This window comes from Lipotes vexillifer, unplaced genomic scaffold, assembly GCF_000442215.2.
Source record: "Lipotes vexillifer unplaced genomic scaffold, Lipotes_vexillifer_v1.1 scaffold1272, whole genome shotgun sequence".
Classification (NCBI taxonomy): domain Eukaryota; kingdom Metazoa; phylum Chordata; class Mammalia; order Artiodactyla; family Lipotidae; genus Lipotes; species Lipotes vexillifer.
Window position 1 is genome coordinate 375,430 of NW_006779909.1, and position 23,094 is coordinate 398,523.

The 23,094-nt window shown below is 43.0% G+C and overlaps 1 protein-coding gene across 1 annotated transcript in view; it reads right to left on the reverse strand.

Moving 5' to 3' along the window:
- Nucleotides 1-23,094, reverse strand: part of RBM47 (RNA binding motif protein 47) — a 221,160-nt gene that overhangs the window by 154,698 nt on the left and 43,368 nt on the right. Inside the window, exon 2 of the mRNA XM_007453037.1 lies at nucleotides 20,181-20,339. The gene's annotated coding sequence lies outside the window, so the exon portion shown is untranslated. The remainder of the gene's footprint in view (nucleotides 1-20,180; nucleotides 20,340-23,094) is intronic.

Below are 23,094 nucleotides of genomic sequence, written 5' to 3' on the forward strand. Positions count from 1 at the left end.
CCCGTTGCGGATCACAGGCTCCGGACGCGCAGGCTCAGACAGGCCCAGCCGCTCCGCGGCACGTGGGATCTTCCCGGACCGGGGCACGAACCCGTGTGCCCTGCATCGGCAGGCGGACTCTCAACCACTGCGCCACCAGGGAAGCCCAAGACCCCTCTCTTACCTGACTGTCCCCTCCTCAGGGCTCTCGGTCCAGATCCCGTGCCGTGTTATATTACAGTAAGGTGGGAGAGGTCAGCTGTCCCCACTGGAATGTGAGCAGCTTGAAGGCAGGGAGAGTGGGTGGTTCATCTACAACTCCCCAGAATTTATCAGAATGACCAGTACCAGTAGTTGCTCCAGTAAATGCCGGTCGGGTTGACAGAGTAAGCAGAACATTACCATTTGAGGGAAGAGCAGGCTCGGAGAGTTATTAGGTCCTCAAGCGTACAGGCTCTAAAGTACCAACCTAGTAGCCAAAGATCTCATGCGCCTACACGAGGGCCCAACCCCTGTTGAGTATTAAGACCATGTACAAAACAGCATAAAAAGTCCTTTCTTTTGTCATCGAGAATGAAACAAGCTTAGACTTGGATTTCTTTTTCTCTCCTGTCAACTAGGCTTGTTTGTGCCCGGCAAACATGGCAATCCTGAATTTAGAGATTGTTGGAGCAATGACAATCTCTGCTCTGATAATCACTGACCTGCCAAAGCCGCTGTCAGTAAAGCAGGTACAATTCTTAGTAAGATCCTGGCAAAGAAGCCACACTCGGGGTGAGCACATGTTATGAAGTAAACACAAGTAGCAGAAATCCTGCAAGCACAGCACCGTTCAACAAAGTAGAGTGTCCTACATGAACATTCCTTAGAGTCAGTCTGCTAATCTTGCTGTCATCGCTGATTTGGAAAAACAAGATGACATGAAACATGTGAGCTATCTGCAGTGTCTGGATACATTTCCATACCTCTTTTTATATCCACCTTTGTTTTGGGAGGCAGGTGTGAAATAGAAAAAAACCAGAACATCAGTTTAGAACGCCTGGGTTAGGTGGTGGGTTCCATGTGATCTAAGCTGTTTCCTCATGGAGCCTCAGTGTCCTCCTCTGTAAAATGGGGACTACGAATATCCCAGGGACGGTGCAAGGATTAAGTGAGCTGACGTGAAGGACAGTAACACAGGCTTGTGGTATGGTTCGAGGACTATGTGAAAAAAATGCAAATATATTACCCAAAGAGCTTAAAGGAAAGGTACAAAAAATTTAACAAATTTAACCCAGGTGATTTTTCCTTCTTTTTCAGTTTGCATTTTTATTTACTTTCTATAAATTACATGCCTTGGCCATGAGATAAAATTCTTATCTCTAAAGTTTCTTCCTGCCTCTTTGCCTCATCTCTCTCTGGGGTTAGGGATTCCCCCCTAATTGGCAACTACCTGTTTTTCATATCTCTGAGTCTCTTTCAAGACTCATTCAAGAATCACATCTAATTCCAGAGCCAAATTGCCTGGCATTGAAATCTGGCTCTGCCCTTACCAAGCTATGTAACCCTACCCAAGTTCCTGAACCTCTCTGCAGCTCAGTCTTCTAAGTCTATAAAATGGGGATAAATAATTGTATGTACCTCACAGTGTTTTCTTTTTGTTCACATCTTTATTGGAGTATAAATGCTTTACAATGTTGTGTTAGTTTCTGCTGTACAACAAAGTGAATCAGTTATATGTATACATATATCCCCACATCTCTTCCCGCTTGCGTCTCCCTCCCTCCCACCCTCCCTATCCCACCCCTCTAGGTGGTCACAAGGCACTGAGCTGATCTCCCTGTGCTATGCGGCTGCTTCCCACTAGGCTATCTATTTTACGTTTGGTAGTGTATATATGTCCATGCCACTCTCTCACTTCATCCCAGCTTCCCCTTCCCCCTCCCCGTGCCCTCAAGTCTGTTCTCTATACCTGCGTCTTTAAAAAGAAAGGACTTTTTATGCTGTTTTGTACACTAGGTTCATCAGCACCGCTTTTCATAGTGTTTTTAAGTGAATTAAATGAGTTCATCTTTGTAAACTGCTGAGAATAGGACCAGGCACTTAACACTTGCTATGTGAATGTTAAGTATATTAAAGGTCTTGTCTTTATGAGGAGTTCCCTAAAGTTCACGCTTCCTCCCCTCCCCCTCCATATGCCTCCTCAGGTTAAACTGATGCTACTGATCCCTAACAGCATCTAGAATATTTCATGGCGTTCATTTTTAATGTTGTCAGTCTGTCTGTAGTAACCTATACGCTCCTTTAAAATAGATCTTTTCTTATTTCTAGAAGATAAATGTAGACACAAAATAAATGGTTTTTAGTGAATCGATTGGATGAGTCAACAAATACCTCTACCATAGAAAATACAAAAACGTGTATTTTTCCTTACATGACTTGCCTCATCTGTGAGCTCCTTAAGAATCCAGAGTATTTCTTATCTATTTTGTATCTCCAATGACTGATATAGAACGTGTATTTACTCAATGAATAAATGGCTGGAGTTATTACGACCAAAAAGGCCAACAAAACACACAGAATTTTCAAGAAGAGCTTTGGAAGCAAAATTGAAAGTGTTATTTGATAGTTGGGCAAAACCACACATCATCTTAGGTTAATTGGGAAATTTTTCCATCACATCAAAAATATCACAGATGAGATGTGTATCTCTATATCTCCAATATCATGAGAGGAGCAACTAAAATAATCAAGCATTGGGTATTGGCCTTCCATACAAGACACAAGCCTCCTGAGAACAGAAAGATGAAGACTGAAAAGGAATAGGACGGGGGGCTTCCCTCGTGGCACAGTGGTTAAGAATCCGCCTGCCAATACAGGGGACACGGGTTCGAGCACTGGTCTGGGAAGATCCCACATGCCGCGGAGCAACTAAGCCTGTGTACCACAACTACTGAGCCTGCGCTCTAGAGCCCATGAGCCACAACTACCGAGCCTGCATGCCAAAACTACTGAAGCTGCGCACCTAGAGCCGGTGCTCTGCAACAAGAGAAGCCACCGCAATGAGAAGCCCGTGCACCACAAAGAAGAGTAGCCGCCGCTCAACGCAACTAAAGAAAGACCGCATGCAGCAACGAAGACCCAATGCAGCCAAAAATAAGTAAATTAATTAAAAAAAAAAAAAAAAAGGGAATAGGACTCAAATGTCAAAAGCATGAAGGGTCAAGAGAGCCAGGGTGCAGTTAAATTAGCTATACCTCTAAAAAGCCTGAAAGTTAGCTTTAGAGCAAAGAAAAATAAGCACTTCTTTAATGGGACATAGTAAATTGTAGAACCAGTTGATCTTAAAGGTAAAAGGGAGGGAAATGTAAGCAAGTCCCCCGGAATTTGAATGAATTCATTGATCATGAATCCATAATGTGTGGGTGTGTAGACATAGTGGCATCTAGGGTTTGTATCTAACTGACATTCAAAGAGTGTAACTAGGAATTCATGAATTACACTGTCCAAAATATATCCCATGAAGCCTGCAAATGCCCTGATCTAACAGGGTTATTTGTAGAGCTTTTGTGACCTTAAATGACCTGACCCAGCATAACACAAAAGGTGTTCTTTGTAATTAATTTTGTATGAAAACTAGGTAAACTAAGCTTCCCTCAGCCAGAAACAACTGCAAAGCTAAATCTATTTATCTTTCTTCTCCAAATCCATAGGACATCACATATTGACCAAAATGTTTCTTCGGAGGAAAATGTCAGCATAATACATGGAGTTCATTTCTAGACATCCTTGAATGTTTGTTGTTTCTCCAAAGTTGCTGACAATGTGTCTATATATCAATCACCAGCATGTATTTATATAATATAGATCTTCTCTCTCCATGGAATTTAAAGCATTGTACAAGATTTTTTCTTTTTAGATGAATCCAAGATACAGACTTGATAAAGCACAGGACAACTTCATTCTTTCTTAACCTAAAGCTTTAAACTGAAGGCATCTTCAGAGCTGAAACTTTCCTACTAACAAACTTTCTCTAAGCCCAGCTTTTAGAATTTATAAAGACCAAGACACCTCTCAAAAAGAAAAAAAAAGTCTAGCAAAATTCTGGAAGTATAAAGAACAAGATGCCTCTCAAAAAGAAAAAAAGTTTACCAAAATTCTGGAAGTATTTTAGTGACATCCAGTTGTACCTAAGGAAAAATTCTCAGAACCTGAGAAGGCAAAAATGAAGTGGCTGACATTAAGCACTGAATCCATGGCAAAGGGACAAATAAACTTTTTAAAAAATATATTTATTTATTTATATTTTGGGCTGCGTTGGGTCTTCACTGCTGCGTGCAGGCTTTCTCTAGTTGCGGCGAGTGGGCTTCTCATTGCTGTGGCTTCTCTTGTTGCGCAACATGGGCTCTAGGTGTGCGGGCTTCAGTAGTTGTGGCACGCGGACTTCAGCAGCTGTGGCTTGTGGGCTCTAGAGCACAGGTTCAGTAGTTGTGGCGCACAGGCTTAGTTGCTCTACGGCATGTGGGATCTTCCCAGACCAGGGATTGAACCCGTGTCCCTTGCATTGGCAGGCGGATTCTTAACCACTGCGCCACCAGGGAAGTCCCAGGGAGAAATAAACTATTGAGAACTTTTCTAGCAGGCTGCTAGTGAACACCTGCATCGTAAGAAAAGAGTTCGATTCAGCTTTGCCACTGACCTTCTCCCCCAAATTCCTTCTCTGACACTGAATCTTCAGAAGAGAGATGGATGCTATTAAAAACTAAAGGCAGGAACACTATTTGTTGTATAGACTGTAGTGGTTGTGGAGAGCAAAGACTCACCTAGAACGGGGTTTCCAAACCTTGGCACTACTGATTTTTGAGTCAGATAATTCTTTTTTTTTTTTTGGCGGTACACGGGCCTCTCACTGTTGCGGCCTCTCCCGTTACGGAGCACAGGCTCCGGACGCGCAGGCTCAGCGGCCACGGCCCACGGGCCCAGCCGCTCCGCGGCATGCGGGATCCCCCCGGACCAGGGTACGAACCCGCGTCCCCTGGATCGGCAGGCGGACTCCCAACCACTGCGGCACCAGGGAAGCCCCAGATAATTCTTTATTGTAAGGGGCTGTCCTGTGCACTTCAGGATGTTTAGAAGCATCCTTGGCCTCTGCCCAGAGAGGCCAGTAGCGTTCCGCCCCTCCCAGACTGTGACAACCAGTAATGTCTCCAGACATTGCCAAATGTCCCCTGGAGGACAATCTCCCCCAGTGAAGAACCACTGGTCTAGAACCACCTTATATGTCAGCAATATTCACTACCTCAAATGGGATTCAAGAATCAAGAATCAAGAATCAAGCCTGTAAGAACTCTGTAAGATTTGTACAGTCCATCTAACCTAGCCATTTTCTTCCTGTGACTTAATGCCAGGGTGACTGCCCTTCTAATCCATCCCTACCCCCCGCCCCGTCCTCATTTAATCCCACCATCTTGATCTTCCCTTTAGAAATGCTATGAATAGCAACCTTTTACAGATTTGAACAATGAAAGTAAAAAGCCTTAGAGGGGGCTTCCCTGGTGGCACAGTGGTTAAGAATCCGCCTGCCAATGCAGGGGACACGGGTTCGAGCCCTGGTCTGGGAAGATCTCACATGCCACGGAGCAACTAAGCCCGCGCACCACAACTTCTGAGCCTGCGCTCTACAGCCCGCGAGCCACAACTGCTGAGCCCACGTGCCACAATTACTGAAGCCCGTGCACCTAGAGCCCGTGCTTTGCAACAAGAGAAGCCACTGCAATGAGAAGCCCACACACCGCAACGAAGAGTAGCCCCCGCACGCCGCAGCTAGAGAAAAGCCAGTGTGCAGCAACAAAGACCCAACACAGCCAAATAAATAAATAAATTCATTTTTTAAAAGAAGACTTAGAGAAATTTGGGGCTGTGCAAAACATGTCTAGTCCAAAAGCTCCCCTCCTTTCTATCCAATTTTAAAGGCAAAGAAGTTGAAAGCCAATGAGGTAAATTGCCATGTCCAAAGTCACTTGTCTGCTAAGCCGAGGGAAGATCTTAGTAAGAAGACTGGTCCTGGTCCAGGGATTTTCCCAAACCCCACCTCATTTGGGAAGCCTTACAAGAATCTGAATCCTGACCACTATTTACCCTGGGCAAGCTGCTTGAGGACCTAATTCTTACAGTTGGTTCTGATTAAAGTCATGCCTGGCGTTATAGTAGGTTCTCCTTCAATGTCAGCGATTACTGGGAGCCATTATTATTTTCTGTTTCCAACTTTCAACTTCACATATTCAGTTACAGATGGCTGTTAAGCAAGTCCTCAAACACAAGACTCCCCTTTTCTCTGATTCATTGCTGTAGGCACATACATGTAGTAGCTCCTCACCAAAATATTTTCCTTATTGAAAACAGCATTGAAATAAATGCGAAACCTTCAAATACATATCCTTTTGCAAAGTGACCCATCTTATGCAAAACCAAAAACCACACCATTTGGCCCAATTAAGCAACAATAAATTTGCTTATGCCTCATGGGCTCCACTGGTGTTGACATACCAGAATGAAAAGATGCAGCCGTTGACAGTTTCTATAGCTGTGATTGCAAAACATTATCAACCTCCCCTCCTACGTCCACCTACTATTAATGGTTTATGACTGTCTAAAACATTACTTCTTTGGACTAGAGTTTTCCATTGCTTCAAACCATAATATAGCATTTTATTCCTATAAATTTGGAAATATAAGCTCAATCTTTTTATTTTTTATTTTTTATTTTTTTTATTTTTTTTATTTATTTTTTTTTTCTTGCGTTATGCGGGCCTCTCACTGTTATTTTTTATTTTTAGAATAACCACTGGTGGGGGAGGAGTGCTTGCAGTGGTGGTATAGATATAGCTTCCATCCCTCCAAGCTCCAAAAGCCTCATGTCTTATTCGTTATCATATCCCCAACTGCTTGCTCTAGAAGCTCAGAAAACGGGTTCGCGGGCTTCCCTGGCGGTGCAGTGGTTAAGAATCCGCCTGCCAATGCAGGGGACACAGGTTGGAGCCCTGGTCCGGGAAGATTCCACATGCCGTGGAGCAACTAAGCCCGTGCACCACAACTACTGAGCCTGCGCTCTAGAGCCTGCGAGCCACAACTACTGAGCCTATGTGCCACAACTACTGAAGCCTGCGTGCCTAGAGCCCATGCTCCGCAACAAGAGAAGCCACCACAATGAGAAGCCCGCTAAAGAAAGAGTAGCCCCCGCTTGCCGCAGCTAGAGAAAGCCCACACAGCAACGAAGACCCAACGCAGCCAAAAATAAATAAATAAAATAAATATATATATTTTTAAAGTTATTAAAAAAAAACGGGTTTCCTAGAGATACAGATCAGCTTTTCACAATGTAGTTTAAAGTGTGTCCGTGTTGGCTTCCAGTTTCCACTCACATACTGTGAAGAAGTGCAGCAGACCCTTCGTAAAGTTACGTAAGAAAGAGACAAGAAATATATTTGCACGTCCTAAATGGATCCATTTGTATATGCCAATATTTACAGCATGAATTTGCATGCCTCTAAGTGGTTGTAACTCACAAGGAGAGCCGGTGTATTTCATGTTGTAATATTTCCTTTTTATCATCCTTAATACGGAATGAGTCTTTGTTCATGCATGATTTACACTTAGTTTTCAATATTAAACATGTCATTCAATGTAAATTCAACACATATTAAATATGTATTCTATACTAAATACATTAAATATAATATTTAATCATCTTAGCACATACATATTTATAATATAGTAGCATATCAATATGTTAAATATATAATGCAAATATCAAACATATAATTGATACAGAAATATTAAATATATATAGGTTTAATTTGAATTAGATTTTTTTTAAATTTATTTATTTTATTTATTTATTTTTGGCTGCGCTGGGTCTTCATTGCTGTGCACTGGCTTTCTCTAGTTGCAGCGAGCGGGGGCTACTCTTTGTTGTGGTGCGTGGGCTTCTCCTTGTGGTGGCTTCTCTTGTTGCGGAGCTCGGGCTCTAGGCGTGCAGGCTTCAGTAGTTGTGGCTCGTGGGCTCTAGAGCGCAGGCTCAGTAGTTGTGGTGCACAGGCTTAGTTGCTCCACAGCACGTGGGATCTTCCCGGACCAGGGCTCGAACCCGTATCCCCTGCATTGGCAGGCGGATTCTTAACCACTGCGCCACCAAGGAAGTCCAGAAGGCTGTGTTGGGTCTTTGTTGCTGCGTGCAGGCATTCTCCAGTTGTGGTGAGCGGGGGCTACTCTTTGTTGCAGTGCACAGGCTTCTGATTGCGGTGGCTTCTCTTTGTTGTGGAGCACAGGCTCTAGGCATGCAGGCTTCAGTAGCCGTAGCACTCAGGTTCAGTACTTGTGGCTCACGGGCTCTAGAGCGCAGGCTCAGTAGTTGTGGCGCACGGGCTTAGTTGCTCCACGGTATGTGGGATCTTCCCGGACCAGGGCTCAAACCCGTGTCCCCTGCACTGGCAGGTGGACTCCTAACCGCTGAGCCACCAGGGAAGCCCTGAATTAGAAGATTCATAATGGCTAAAACTATATTTAAAATTTTCCAGTGTTAACCCATCCCCCCATCACAGTTTCCTATATACCACAGATGCTCATTTCTTGTTCGAATACTGTTTAGTCATGTGTTATACATAAAATAAAGGTCATACACCTTATCTATATGTGCAAATTTAGACACAGTGAAAAAAAATAATGAAATCCAAAATAGTTGCCTATAATAGGTGCCTCTCATTCTTGCTAGGAGTGCTGGATACAAAAGGGAAACTTTCAACATCTCTTTAGGATGTTTAACAGGCATCTCAGTAAACATGCCCCAAACTGAGTTCCTGATTCCCTCTGCCCCCCTCCAGCCTGTTCTCCTTTGGTCTCCCCCATTGAACCCAGTAACTCCAGCCAGAATCCTCATTCCTTCCCTCCAGCCTACATCCAGGCCATCATCAAGTCTTGCTATTTCTGCCAGCCATTGGTGAAACCCATACCACAGCTGAACCGAGACTGTAAAAAAGGCAAGAGGGTGCACAGAAGAAATGGTCAACCCAGTTGACCAGCATGACCCCACCTTCACTGCCAACTTCAAAAATGGACTCTAATCTCGCTTTGTCTGCCACAACATCGTCCATCCAGTTCAGTCTTCACCCAATAGTCAGTTATTGCTTAACAAGTAAATAGTTTTTCTTGGCTTTTCATTGAGCTCAGGAGGAACAAAACTCTTTTCCGTGGTCATGAAGGGCCTACATACTATAGGACTCAGTTACCCCCATGACCTTACCTCGTGCCTCTCTGCTCCTTGCTCCCAGCAATGCAGCAACATCGGCCTCCTTTACGTCCTTCAACATGCCCAGCTTTTTCCAGCCTTAGGACCATCATAAATGCTACACCTTCTAGACCTTTTCTTCCATCAGACACCTTCAGCATCACATCCCTAGAGGAGCCGCCTCAGACCACTCCAGCTCAGAGTCCCACCTTCTATTGTCTAGTACCTCTCAGTTCCTTCAGAGTACTGAATCCCATCTCCATCCCCAAAGAAATTCCCATGAGGGCAGAGAACTTTTGTTCTCCACTGCATACCTAGTACCAGTATCTGGTACATAGCAGCTACTCAATAAATAACAGTTAAGTCTGTGTCTATACAAAAAAAACAGGTCATTTCAATGTCTAGTTTAAACCAATTTAATTCATATTCATCTTTTTTTTCAAGTATACCTATTTACTAGGTCTATATTTTGATAAGTTTTTCTAACTCATAAATAATTACCACTAGCTCCATCTACATAGTATATTGTTAAAAACAGGTCTAATTTAACATTTATATGCTACCCATTTTTAATGTCCTATTCAGTACATATGATAAGGAATAAAATGATTTGCAGAAAGTACTAGAAATATTAGCTGATTATTAGGTATACTGAGGATTTTTAAAAATTTCTTGAATTGGACTTCCCTGGTGGTGCAATGGTTGGAAGTCCGCCTGCCAACGAAGGGGACACGGGTTCGAGACCTAGTCTGGAAAGATCCCACATGTCGCTGGAGTAACTAAACCCGTGCGCCACAACTACTGATCCTGAGCTCTAGAGCCCGTGAGCCACAACTACTGAGCCCACGTGCCGCAACTACCGAAGCCCACGTGCCTAGAGCCCACGCTCTGCAACGAGAAGCCACCACAATGAGAAGCCTGCGCACCACAATGAAGAGTAGCCCCCACTCGCCGCAACTAGAGAAAGCCCGCGCACAGCAACAAAGACCCAATGCAGACCCAAAATAATAATAATAAAAAATAAATAAATTTATTAATAAATAAATAAAGCCAGGATCTTCATGGTGTACCTTCAGCAGAATTTACATAATATTTTGTTTGTTTTGTTTGTTTACTACAAAGAACCTTCCTGGAATGTACACTCACCTTCAAGACTGATTGTAGGGTCCCCAAGCCTAGTAGTCACAGGATTCCATCAGCCATTGAGGAAGTACCTTACAGAGCTATAGATCTAAAAATGGCAGGTAACGCACAGAGGGAGCTGTACCTCCAAGACCCAAGAAATGCAATTTTGCCAAACCAAGGAAAATTGTGCAGAGGGAGAAAGTGAGGCAGGGGCTAGCAAACCAGTACGACAGATCAGAGAGCGGTTGTGCCAGTTGGTAAAGGCAGGACTGAAGTTTTGTAAAAGGTTCTGGGGAAACATTAACAACTCAGACAAAGACATTAGCGCTCATTTCAGGCCAGGTCAAGGGAAAATACTTAACTGAGCCCTGCAATTGAGAAAAAAATCTAGATGGACTCCTGTAGCAGCAGTTGGCACTTGGCAAAATCTCAAAGGTCAAAAGAGACAGTTTTAAAAAAAAAAAACCACACACACACACACACACACACACACACACACACAAAGTTGTCTTGACAGTTACTTTCAGAACAATCGTTAATTATAATTAAATGACAATAGAAAAAGTGATAAACAATATAGGAACATGAGTGAGTCAAGCCTAATTATCTGTAGGGCATGCAATTCACAAGACTGTTCAAAACTGAGCTGTAAGTTTTAGATGGAAATCGCAGAAAGATTGCCAGAGAGGCTTTGATTTGGAAACAGAGAAGTGCTGAAATGATTGCACCATCCCCACACTTAGCTATGCCTTGCTCATTACTTAGTCATGGCCTCCATCAAGGGCTCGTGGTGGCACTGAAAATAATGAAACCAGAGAAACCAGAGAAAATATGGCAGCTTAACCGGAGAGGTCTGGGGAAAAAAAATCATGCTTACTCAGAAAGATGTGTTTGTGGTTATATTTTGAGTAGAACACACAAGTAGTACTACGCTTTCAGTCATACCCGTGCTGTGTAAAAGCCTGTGTTTTATTCATTTATTTGACAAGTATTTATGGAGTACCTACTCTGTGGCAGACTCTGCTCTAAGGTGCTTGGGATACATCAATAAATAAAGCAGACGTTCTAGTGGGGAAGAGACAGACAATGAGCCATAAAATCACATAGCATGGAAAAAAGTACTGTATGAAAAAATAGAGCAGGGTAAGGAGATAGAGAGTGCCAACAGGAAGGAGGAAGTGCCGTCTTAGACAAAAGGAGAAAGAGACTTGGAGGAGGTGAAAAAGTGAACCGTGGATGTATTGGGGGAAGACGGTTCAGGGAGAGGGAGCAAAGACTGCAAAGGCCACGGCGGGTCGGGGGCGGGGCGGGGGGGCATGAAGCTGTGGCTAAAGCAAAGTGCTAACAGAGTCAGCGGTAGGAGATGTGATTAAAGAGGTAATGGGACTAGAAAGGCAGTGCTTCATGTGGCTTTCGAGGGAGACACAGAGGCTCTGGAAGGTTTTCAGCAGGGGACTGACATGATCTGACTTTGTTTTATGAGTCGCTCTGGATACTGAGTCAAGAACCAAGCATATGGGATAAAGGGCGAAGGTGGAAGCAGGGAGAACAGATAAGCAGACTGCAGTTCCCCTGACAATTTCATTGATCTCTAGCCAGTGAGGAAAGGGCAAGACCCTTCACACATTACTAGGATGTGTGAGAACATGGGTGTTACCATTTGATTCAGGGTTTGTGGGCCTCCTACACGTCCCACTGCGGGAGTGACTCCTAGGTTCCACTCTGGGAAGGATGCTGGGAGAATATTCTAAGATCCCTGTGTTCCCAGGCTTGGTCTCATCTGCTGGGAGTGATTGTCTGTGAATAGGGAGCCACTGCAGATACAAGGCACAAATTCCAGGGCTCATTAGTACCCTCGGAGTTAGTAGTTTCTGTTTACTCATTGGCAACTCTACATATAACTTGAGGTGCATCCTGGAATCCACAATGTAGGGCAAAGAGCCAAGGAGGTACCTGGGCCAAACTGTTGTTTGCTCCAGCTGGTTAGAGCTAGCTTGTTACAGGATTCCCTTTGCTCTGCAAATAGGATTTCACTGGAGGCAATTCTCTGAATACTTCTTCAGCCACCTGCCCTCCTTCCTCTTGTCTTTGCCTTAGCCAAGAGTATACCAGCAGCCCCACTGGAAACACCACACCACTGTGGCTCACCGAGCTATCTATTCACTTGGTATTGTTCTTCCTCAGTGGATCTCTTTGTTCACTCTCCCTAATTTTGAGAAAATGCACTTTTTCCTATAATTATCGAATAAATTCCTTCTAATTTTGACAAAATGCATTTTTCCCCTTCTCATAATTACCTAGTAACAAGTCTGGGCCTTCAAAGGATGTTAAAGAGCAGAAAAAAGAGGTATAAACTTTTAAACAATGTGATGGGCACCTAAGCACTGCAACAATTCACTTCCTCCCTGCCCTTGGCCTCCCCCATCCTGCCATGCTTTCAGAGGCTTAGCTGTGGATAAAGCTTCCATTCTGGTTGCTTTCTGAGTTCACTACCTCTCCATCATATTCTATCCAACAATTTTTTCCAAAATGCTTGTGGAAAAAAGTAGAAGTCATCCAAATAAATATGATCCATAGGGCTTCCCTGGTAGCGCAGTGGTTAGGCATCAGCCTGCTAATGCAGGGGACACGGGTTCCAGCCTTGGTCCGGGAAGATCCCACATGCCGCGGAGCAACTAAGCCCGTGCACCACAACTACTGAGCCCGTGTGACACAACTACTGAAGCCTGCATGCCTGGAGCCTGTGCTCCGCAAGCCACCGCAATGAGAAGCCCCCCCGCAACTGGAGAAAGCCCGCGCACAGCCACGGAAGACACAACGCAGCCAATAAATAAATAAATAAAATCTATCAAAAAATATATATATAATACATGCCTATGGAATGCAAAAATGCGTTATTTTAGATGGTAATGAATCTGGGCAAAGAAATTCTTATTTTATTTATTGAGCACTGAACTATAAAATAGGAATATTGAGGGGTGCAAATGTTATTCAGACACAAATCCTGCCTCTTAATTTCTGTTTGGCAGGGAAAACAGTATATGTACAAGTAGCAAGTGATATAAAATGCCATGAGAAGTGCACAGATAAGACACTGTGGCAGTTCTGAGAAATTCTCATACTGTGATTATGATTATGACCAATTAACACTAACCAACAAAAGTCATAACAGGACCTACTTAAGTTTGCTGTATTGTATTGTTCTTTTACACAAAATATTTCTACTTTGCATTAGCCGTTTCCAGAATCTATATTCCGTTGTCAGCAAGACACTTGCCAGTCTCTCACTTGACAGATATAATAGCATCGTTCTTTTTGATTCTACTCAACATCATATAGCTCTCTGAGAGAAAAGAAAAAGACACCTTGGTGATTCTAAGTTACATTTTCTCCATACAACTAAGATACAAAAAACCAAAAGAAACTTGCAAAAATAGTGCCTGCCTATAATGGCAATGGCACTTGGTCAAAAGGAGTGATCTTAGGAAGAGAATCCTGGATTACAACCAGCAGAAGAGGTCATGAAAGCAGGAGGATAGTGAGATAAGAATTCAAACACAGAAAGGCATCCAAACATGACGTGCATCACGTTGACTATGTACCATATACTGACTACACACCAGGCACTGTTCCAAGCCCTGTTTACACAGTAGATAACTTATTTAATCCTTATAACAACCCTGTGAGGTAGGCATTTAACAGTTGGGGAAACTGAGTCACAGAGAGATTTTTTTTTTAGGTAACCTGCTTAGAGCCCATACGTGGCCAAGCCAGGATTTGCACCAAGGTAGACTGTGTTCCTAGCCACTTCCCCATGGAGTTTAAATTTAATGTGAATGGTCATCCTTTTCCCCCAGGTTGTCATTTTCACTCTGGCTAGCTACCTTTTCTTTCCCTCCACACGTGACCAAATTTTGCTGACTACCCCCAGAACAAACTAGCCCACAGAGCCAAGTTCTCCTCACCATCAGTACGCTGTAGCTTTTGCCTTTTATAATCTAACTAAATTCCAATGTAAATTCTCAACCACTACATTCTTCCCTGGGAAAGTCTAAAATAAAATAGTAAGATCATCTGCATGGAGAAATATATCCTAGATATTATCTGGTAGAATAAAAATAACAGCAACAGAAAAAACATCAGGCCATTGAATTTTCTGTTAATAATAAGTTGCAGTGCCCCACTGAGTTTTCTGTGTCACCAAATCCTCCCAGTTGTTACACAAAGGCAACTTTGTCTTGAGAAGGCTACTGAGAAGATGGGCTTAATCTTGGCAAGGGCTTGGTGTACCAAGAACCATGTTATTATTTTTAAAAATAAATGACAGCAAACAAAAAGAAATATTATTTAAGCTGTCTTTTCAAAAGGCACAGTGCTATCATCATCATGGACACGGATCCCTACTTTTCAGAAACATGAATATTTTACTTGAGCTCAAAAGGCCCAAATACACATTTTCAGAATGGCAATCAAATTGACCTAAGAGAATTAACATCTGAAAAAAATCGTATTCACTTTATTCAATACTTCTTTTTTTCTTTTGGCATGATGTGTAATGCTTAAAATGATTGAGCCAGGTCTCAGTGCTCTGAAAGGTAAATATTTTTTATTATAATTTTTACAGGTTGGCATTTCCTTGGTCAGGTAGAAGTGTCCTGTTCCTGTTTCAGCTACACAATGCCCCACATTTATTGCACATCCACCCATTGCCCGTTGTTATGTATAGTTAACTCTTGCTCACTCACATGTGGATTATCCATTGCTTCTGAGATCAGGTTTTTTTCCCCAGTAGGTGGAAACTCAAGGAATATGAGCAAAATTGACTATTAGCCAAAGCAAAGCATAATCAGGAGGCAAACGCTGTCAGCAAATCCCCTTTCATCAACATACACCCACCTACTATGGTCTTGGCACTGTGCCGCCATGTTCCTAAGAACCACAAACATACAGTATTCCCAAAGACAAATATCATGATTTGAAGCCGGCAATTGTTTTCTTGATTAATGTAAATGGCTGTAATTTTAAGTATACATTTTGCACTACCCGGAATCTGCTGAGACCAAAGGATTGATATTTTCTCAAAAATCACCAAGGGTTTTCAGGGTTACACCAGCCCTTTGTCTTCTGATGTCATCTCTCTTAAGTGGCCTTCAGAAAGGTAGATTGTTCTTTTGATTTCTAAAATGACCCCACTCTTAAAATCTGATGGGGCTTACCAAAAACAGAAACTATAAAATATAGTCGAGCATTTCTATCATAGTATCGGTTTCCTCATGTTTTGTATTTTACAGACATATAAACTGTTTACATCTAAACACACCCACAAATCACTTTTGCATAAACTAAGTTCCTAAGATGACAAAAACTCTAACATCCACAATGAAAAAGAATGCTCGTATTATATACCTAAATTACATAAACTAAGTTGTGATTTTTTTTTTTCAGGTGTCCTTAAACCATTGCAGAAAGTAGAGGAAAGGCAGAGTGGAGCGTAGTTGAAAGAAAGGCTTGTGCCTTTTGTAATCAGTTTACTTTGGGTTGTACCTAGAGATGACATCTTGAACTCATTCAGATGAGCCATCTATTGCAGTGCACTAGGAGCATTTGAATTACAAAAGGTGGGTGAGCCTCAAATTCCTACAGCTGCCAGTTCACCTGCAATAGTTGGAGGGCATCGATAATCTCCATGTGAGCTTTCGGGTGAACACATTACTTAACAGGGTTTGGAGCTCACCTGTTTCTTGGCACTTTATTCCTCCAGACACTCTCTCCCCTTCTACTTTCACAGGAAAATTCCTTCCTTGCCCCCTTTTCCGGGCAAAAAGTAAGAGGTTCCGAAAAGAGGGGGTACACTGACTTCTAAGGAAGGATATCCTTTCCCTCTGCCTCCTTTCCCCCATACACAGGCTGACAGAATAGAAGGGGAGGCAAATATGAAAGGAGCAGAAACAATCAGAAAGCAAGCTCAGACCATCTCAGGAGCGTTTTACTGACAAGATGATTCAGGACCACACACAAAAAGTGGCAGGGTGCCACTTCCCCCTAAATCCCTCCGTATGAGACGTTTTGAACAACTTGAGGTGGCAGTTGAACAATTACTTATTATCATTTCTATGCTAGCTCTTCTCTGGAGTTTCTAAAGGCCTTCTATCTCATAACCCAAGTCATCCCAGCATTGCCATTATTGAAAATCTTTTTCCAGTTGTCCTTTGAAACAATTGCTCTGAGCAGGTGGTTGTTTTGACTGACACACACGTCTTAGAATATTAAACCAGAAAATCAACACCGTCATAAGACACAGAGACTGGTCCCAAGAGGAAAAATATATCTCTTAATAAGGCAAGTAGCTGAAATGTTCCAATAGAACCTTTAACTTGGAATCATTCCGACAAACACTTTTTAAACTGCATTTACATATTCATTGTAATTTCACAAACGTGTGGCACACAAATTCTAGATTCATGCAAAATCTATCTTTTTCTAAGTCTTATGAATTCCAAGCTTAAGCCCTCTTCAGAGTAAGTTTTTTCTAGGACTATGCGTCCTCTGGGAAAACTGAATCACAGTTTCACTTGAACCTCGGTCCAACTTTGAGGAGATCTCCCTCCCGCAACCAGCACCCCTGTATCCAGTCCTGAAAAATCAGAAGGGACTTGAAATGTGGAGATGGGAACCTGTCTGAAACAGGCAAATACTTTCCTACGGCAGTCAAAGCTCAATCATCTGGGACGTGATTTATTTTTAATCAACAGATCAAAAGTAGAATTTGGAAAGCAAATTCATTTTGTAAGAAAATAATTTCATCTACGTTAACCTTCTAATCTTTGTTTAAATTATTGAGAACAGGTTCTGCTACTAGTAAACCAAAGAGAACAGTCTAATCTGAATGCTCTTATCATGTGAGGGAAAAAAATGGGAGTAGTGCTAAACACTAGTCAGAGCAAGTACTGAAGACACGTGTCCAGAAGCACATAGTTTCCTTGCTTCCTATCTTGATTTCATCCTCAGCGTCACCAACTGTTTTGGGCAAAATTTACTCTACAGCAGCACAGGTAGGGAATCAAAAATACACTGACAATTAAAACTACAGAGATTGTAGTAAAGTGATGATGCCGAGTTTTCAATCTTACAAGTTTCTGAAAACTCAAAAACTAAGAGAAAGATAATAAATCTTCAAAATTTGATTCACTTTCAGCATATGTTCACAAAAGATTCTTGAGCAGAATTTAAGTGTAACCTAGTCAGGTAAAGAAGCATGGCAGAGTTAGGCTAGGAGATTGGTTTTTCTCAGTTTATTTCTTCCTTTAACAAATATTGAAGTAATGAGCTGGGCTCTTGTGAAATGTCTTGATTCTTCATTCTCCCTGTGTGCCGTAATTAAGCAATGGTATGTATTGGGCTGGCCAAAAAGTTCGTTCGGGTTTTCCCATACGTCCGAACGAACTTCTTGACCAACCCAATGTATCAGAACAAGGTGAAGGGTAAGGTAGACAAGAAAGGATACAAAAACCCAAATTTCCTTCTTTCCTTCCTCCAGTTTCCATTTCAGACTGGTTTAGTTTTGTTTCCCTCCAAGATTTCATATCCTCAATCTGACAAGGATTATGGTTTAAATTAATAGCAACACAAACTCCCACAAAATGCTATCTCATCGCCTTGACTGGGTACTTGGCTTTGTCTTTGTCTAGAGGTTGTGTTTTACTCTGCTGACAACCTTTCACCCTTTAGGACTGACACCTGCAATTCTCAGACGTTCTTGGTCTAAGTTGCAATGGTCCTTCAAACTGTGGCAACCTCTTCATGTCTGTGTTGTCAACCCTTTGCTTTCTCTGCCCTAAAAAATTTGTGTGACTCCAGCATTACAAGTTTGAAAGAACACATTTCTAACCTACATTCATGCTAAAGAACACTGAGTGAGCCATTACAACGCCACTAGAAAAAAGTTGCTTGATTTTTCGTTCAAATCAGTACAGCCTATGGGTGAGTACCTGGAGGACACTATCTCTGATTAGCTTTCAAGAAAGAAGCCTCATCTCCAAATGCCTTGGGACAGTACCCAAGAGTATATGAAATTTTGCCTAAATAAAAAAATGAATCACTTATTTGAAAAATTCCACTTCACTTATTTTAACTGATTTCTTAAATATCCGGTGACTGATTTGTCAGCTGTCTCAGTTCATCAACTCAACGCTTCTATGCGGACTGAATTTTTAACTTTAAACAACTAAGCCTGTACTCAGTGTTACCTTGGGAGGTAAATGAGTACAAGAAGACAACACACGCCCCAGCAACCCTCCCCCACCCCCACCTTACCACTCTCTTAAGCAAGATGCCTGTCATAAAGGTTTCCTCAATCTCACTTTAATAATCTGAGTCTAAAAAGTCACCTGTGCCTCTGGACGGCCCAATCGTATGCTTTCAAGACCGAAAAAAAAAAATCTGTTTCTTGTATGGAAAAGGTTTCATCACCAGAGGAAACGATGGGGCTGACTGTATATGATTTTCTGCTTTTCCAGAAGCTGACGCTTTTAAAATCTTTTTATAAACCATTTCTCTCCCATTAAATATACCAGAGTCGGAACGGGGGATGGTAGAATGAGGGGAGATAAGGGCTAAAAAGAGAAGAAAACAAGATTTCAAAATTGGGACCCAAATGTAAGATTAAGGGACAGTAGTTAGAAGGATTGCCCAAAGCTACCTTACCTTTGTTATGTATTTGCAGTCGCCCACTTCAGAAATTAACACCATTCACAGCCCGGTAGCAATTTACAGAGCTAGGAAGTAACCTACAACATCTTCTCGGCCTCCCTCTTTTTAATGTAAAACCAAAATAAGGAGTGTCCAGCTACTCCCTACCGCGCCGCTTAAAGCAACAGATCTTTTGAGGCTTAACTCCCAGGCTCTGGGAATTCCAGTTTGTCAGAATTTCTTAACCTTGGAAACCTGCAGAGAGAAACTCTCTACGAGGAAAACTCCCTGAGCCCCGGCTTCTCACTGTCCCAAACTGCACATTCCAAAGTGGGAAGCAGGAGCGATAACCAGAAGGCAGCTCTCTGGGGCTAAATTCCTGGCGGGAGCGTGAACTTGAAAGCGCGGCGATTCCACTGGCAGAGCGGCGTCGGATCCGCACCCGGGAGACCGGCGGCCCAGGGAGCCCTGCTGCGTCCGGTGCTGCGCGCGGGGAGCGCTCAGTCTCGGCTCCAACTCTTCCCTGTTCCCTCCTCCCTCCTCCCTCCTCCCTCTGCCCTCCCCCAGCCGAGGCTCCGCGCCTCACAGTAGCAAGGTTGTCTCTCGTCTACTCCCTTCCCTTAAACTCACCAAACCAGATTTTTACTCCCAGCACCGGCAACTTCCCGTAAATCTGCATTGAAATTTTATCCTGCTCGCTGAGCCTTCGCTGGCTGAAGGCCAGTGCAACATTCCTGTTGTTTTAGGAGGGCAGATACCTTTGCTGAAGGTTAAAAAAAAAAAAATCTTGTCTTGACTGGGAGAGATTTGGGGACTTCACCTCACAGACTTCTCTCCCCGCTCAAAAAGTCACATCCATTTCAGACAGCCAGAAACAGCCCCAGAAGTGGCACCTGCGCCACCTGAGGACATCTGTCTGAATCAGACGTCTGGCCCCTTTGGGCTGTTGGGGGAACCCAAGCAGAACCACGTTTGAGGAATAAGGAACCAGCTGTTGAATCACGAGCCGATCAGTACACCCCACCCCCGTTCTTCCCTCGTAGGAAAGAAGTCGTTTGACCATGTAGGATCACCGCGAGCTCGGCGGCGGGCCTGAAGACGGGGGAACCTCCCAGAGTGTCCTTACCTGAGGCAGAGCACCGCTTGGATGAGCACGGGCTGGAACGTCACGCGGACCAAGCCCTGACCCTTGCCGGGGCCTTCACAGCAGGGCCTGGGGCCTGGGCGCTGCTCGTTCAGAAGTGGCTCATTTTAATGCGCTCTGACCTAAAGTTGCAGCTGGTTTCTAGAAAGGGAACAAAAAACACTGCATTTAAAAACAGCAGCCAAGCCTTCCCTTCACCTTGCCTGATCTCTGGGTAGTTAGTTCTAACTCCCACCCCAGCCCCGTCGCAAAGAAACCCGCAATCTGTGCCCCACCCCTTCGCATTACCTGTTTATACAAGAGTTAAGGAGCCTCACGCATTTCAATTGAGCGCTAAGCCTGTTTGTAGGCGCGTAATCGGCCAACAGGAATCGAATTCTGTGACTAAACAAACTAGAAGAGGAAGCAGGCACCACCAGGAACCTAAAACGGAGTTGTGATTTCGGGTTGCAATGTCATTCAACTGAGAAAAAAAAAAAAAAAAAGAAAAAAGAAAAGTGCTGCTTCTCACTGGGCTGCTTTAGTGAAGGAATACTCCAAAAAAATTTTTTGGCAGGTTAAATTAGTTAATACATACAAAAAGCTTAGAACAGTGCCTGGCACATTGTGTTAGCTGCCACTATATATTTTTAAATTATTATTATTATTTGTACTATGGCTTTTTTGTGAAGAGGAGAGGTCCTGATCAGAGAAGTGGGCTCTTGATCCAGCATTGCCACTCACTAGCTGTAAGGCTTTGAGCCAGTGTTTTTGTTTTTGTTGTTTTTTTAACCTCTCCCAGCCTCTGTTTCTGGAAGATTCTAACGATGAGGTTTTTGCAGTTTACATTCATTGTGGACAGTCTTGAATGTGATGGAAAATAAAGGTCCTGTAAAATAGTGTTCAGATGATTTCCATCTCACAAAAGTTGCAAGGTTGACAAGATACATGAAAATAAATCGGCCTGTACACTCCATGAAGTTCACTAACTGAGAGGAAACTCAGGACCCTGCAATCTACCATGGATGTGTGCTTCATTCTAATTTGGATTTAGGCACTTAATTTACTGCCTGACCCTGGGAGAGTTACTTATCCTATTCAGTTAAAAGCCAATGCTGGACAAATAATGGTCATTGCCATTTGAAAATCAGTGTGAAATCGGGGGAAATAATTTTCAAACTCCTCATAAATATTCGAAAGTGATTATTGAAGGCTAAGACGTGATCAGTGCTGACACCCATTTGCCTCCACTTAACTTCACTCTTAAAGAAAGAAATCATAGTCCCTTTACATGAATGAGGCTCTTTGTACTTTGTTGTGCACTTTCACCCACCTCATCTTATCTGATCCTACAGTTCTATCCTATGAAGTACTTTATCCCCATTTTGCAGATTGAAGGCACTGAGGTCAATTAGTGCAAGTTTTCCCTGAGTGGTGAGGCTGGGGTTGTTCTCAGTTCTAGTTAAATGTAAAAGCAGCATTTGCCACCTTTTGGAAAAAATGATTCCTTAAAACCAGCAAAGAATTCTGAAACATTTTAAATCCCTTTGATTTTTTATCTTTCTACGGTGCAAGGCATAACAGATTAAACATTTTCTGAGTTTTAGATTCATTCCTTGTCAGTATGTAAGCCAGAGTGAAGCATGAAGATCAGGCATCGAGAACTCTCCGAGGTTCTCTCACAGTATCTAAGCTGCCAGGCATGCACAAGGGCTCCACAACCACAAGACAACTTAAAAACTCCAACTCCACGTTAGCTTGAATTTTTCTTTTCTTTTCCAAAAATATCTGGATTGTGGCCTTGAGAGCCTCCCAGTGCCAGGGACCCTCTAAGTTAAAGAATTCAAGAGGGGACATTCTCAGGCTCACAGCTTTTTCCACCTCAGAACAGGTTTTTCTACAGGAAGGACTGGGCCAAACCTGGGGAATAATGACCAGGAATAATACAATGAGTTTGAAAGTGTGGAGGTCAGTGACTGCAGGTGAACTGAAGCTGGAGTCAAGGAAGGTGGCCCTGGAAGCAAGTCCCTATGGCAGTTCTGTGTTGGCTACTTTCTCTCAAATGTTGCCTGGCACTTCTGCTCTCTCTTTCTCAGTTTTGTACACTGCCACCTATTAAGTGGGTATAATTCTTATTCCTAACTACTTCCCACTGCTATCCCTAGGAATGTACAGGAAACAAAATGTATTTTTTCAGTGGCAGTCTATGGCAAAAGAAATGTAAACTTTCATTATTAGTTCTTTGTGGCTGACCTTGATGTCTGTTCTTCGCCTTTACTATTACTATTATCATCATCATCATCATTCTAATTCTCAGGCAAACCCCATAATCCTGGGGCATCTGAGTTCTGCAGACCCCTGCTTTTGCTTTCTGTTTTCTTCTTTCCCTTCTGCCTAAAAGGCAGAGTGCTAGAGACGATGCAAATAGCATGGAGATTGTTTTCCCATAGGGTGAGTTTGAATCTAAATTTTACCTCTTAGCTATGCGATGCTGGGCAAATTGCTTAACTGTGCTGAGCTTCAGTTTATTCATTTATAAAATAATAACATCTCCCTCTCTGGATTTCTGTAAGAGTGAAATGAGAGGCGAAGTCTCATTATGATTCCTGGCACATAGTAGGTACTCCAGAAATGGTATTTCCTTTTGTACCTGGAAAAAACCTACTCCACAGCTCACAAAGAATTGTCTTTCACGGGCTTCCCTGGTGGCGCAGTGGTTGAGAGTCCTCCTGCCAATGCAGGGGACACGGGTTCGTGCCCCGGTCCGGGAAGATCCCACATGCCGCGAAGTGGCTGGGCCCGTGAGCCATGGCTGCTGAGCCTGCGCGTCCGGAGCCTGTGCTCCGCAATGGGAGAGGCCACAACCGGGAGAAGCCCGCGTACCGCAAAAAAAAAAAAAAAAAAAAAATTGTTTTTC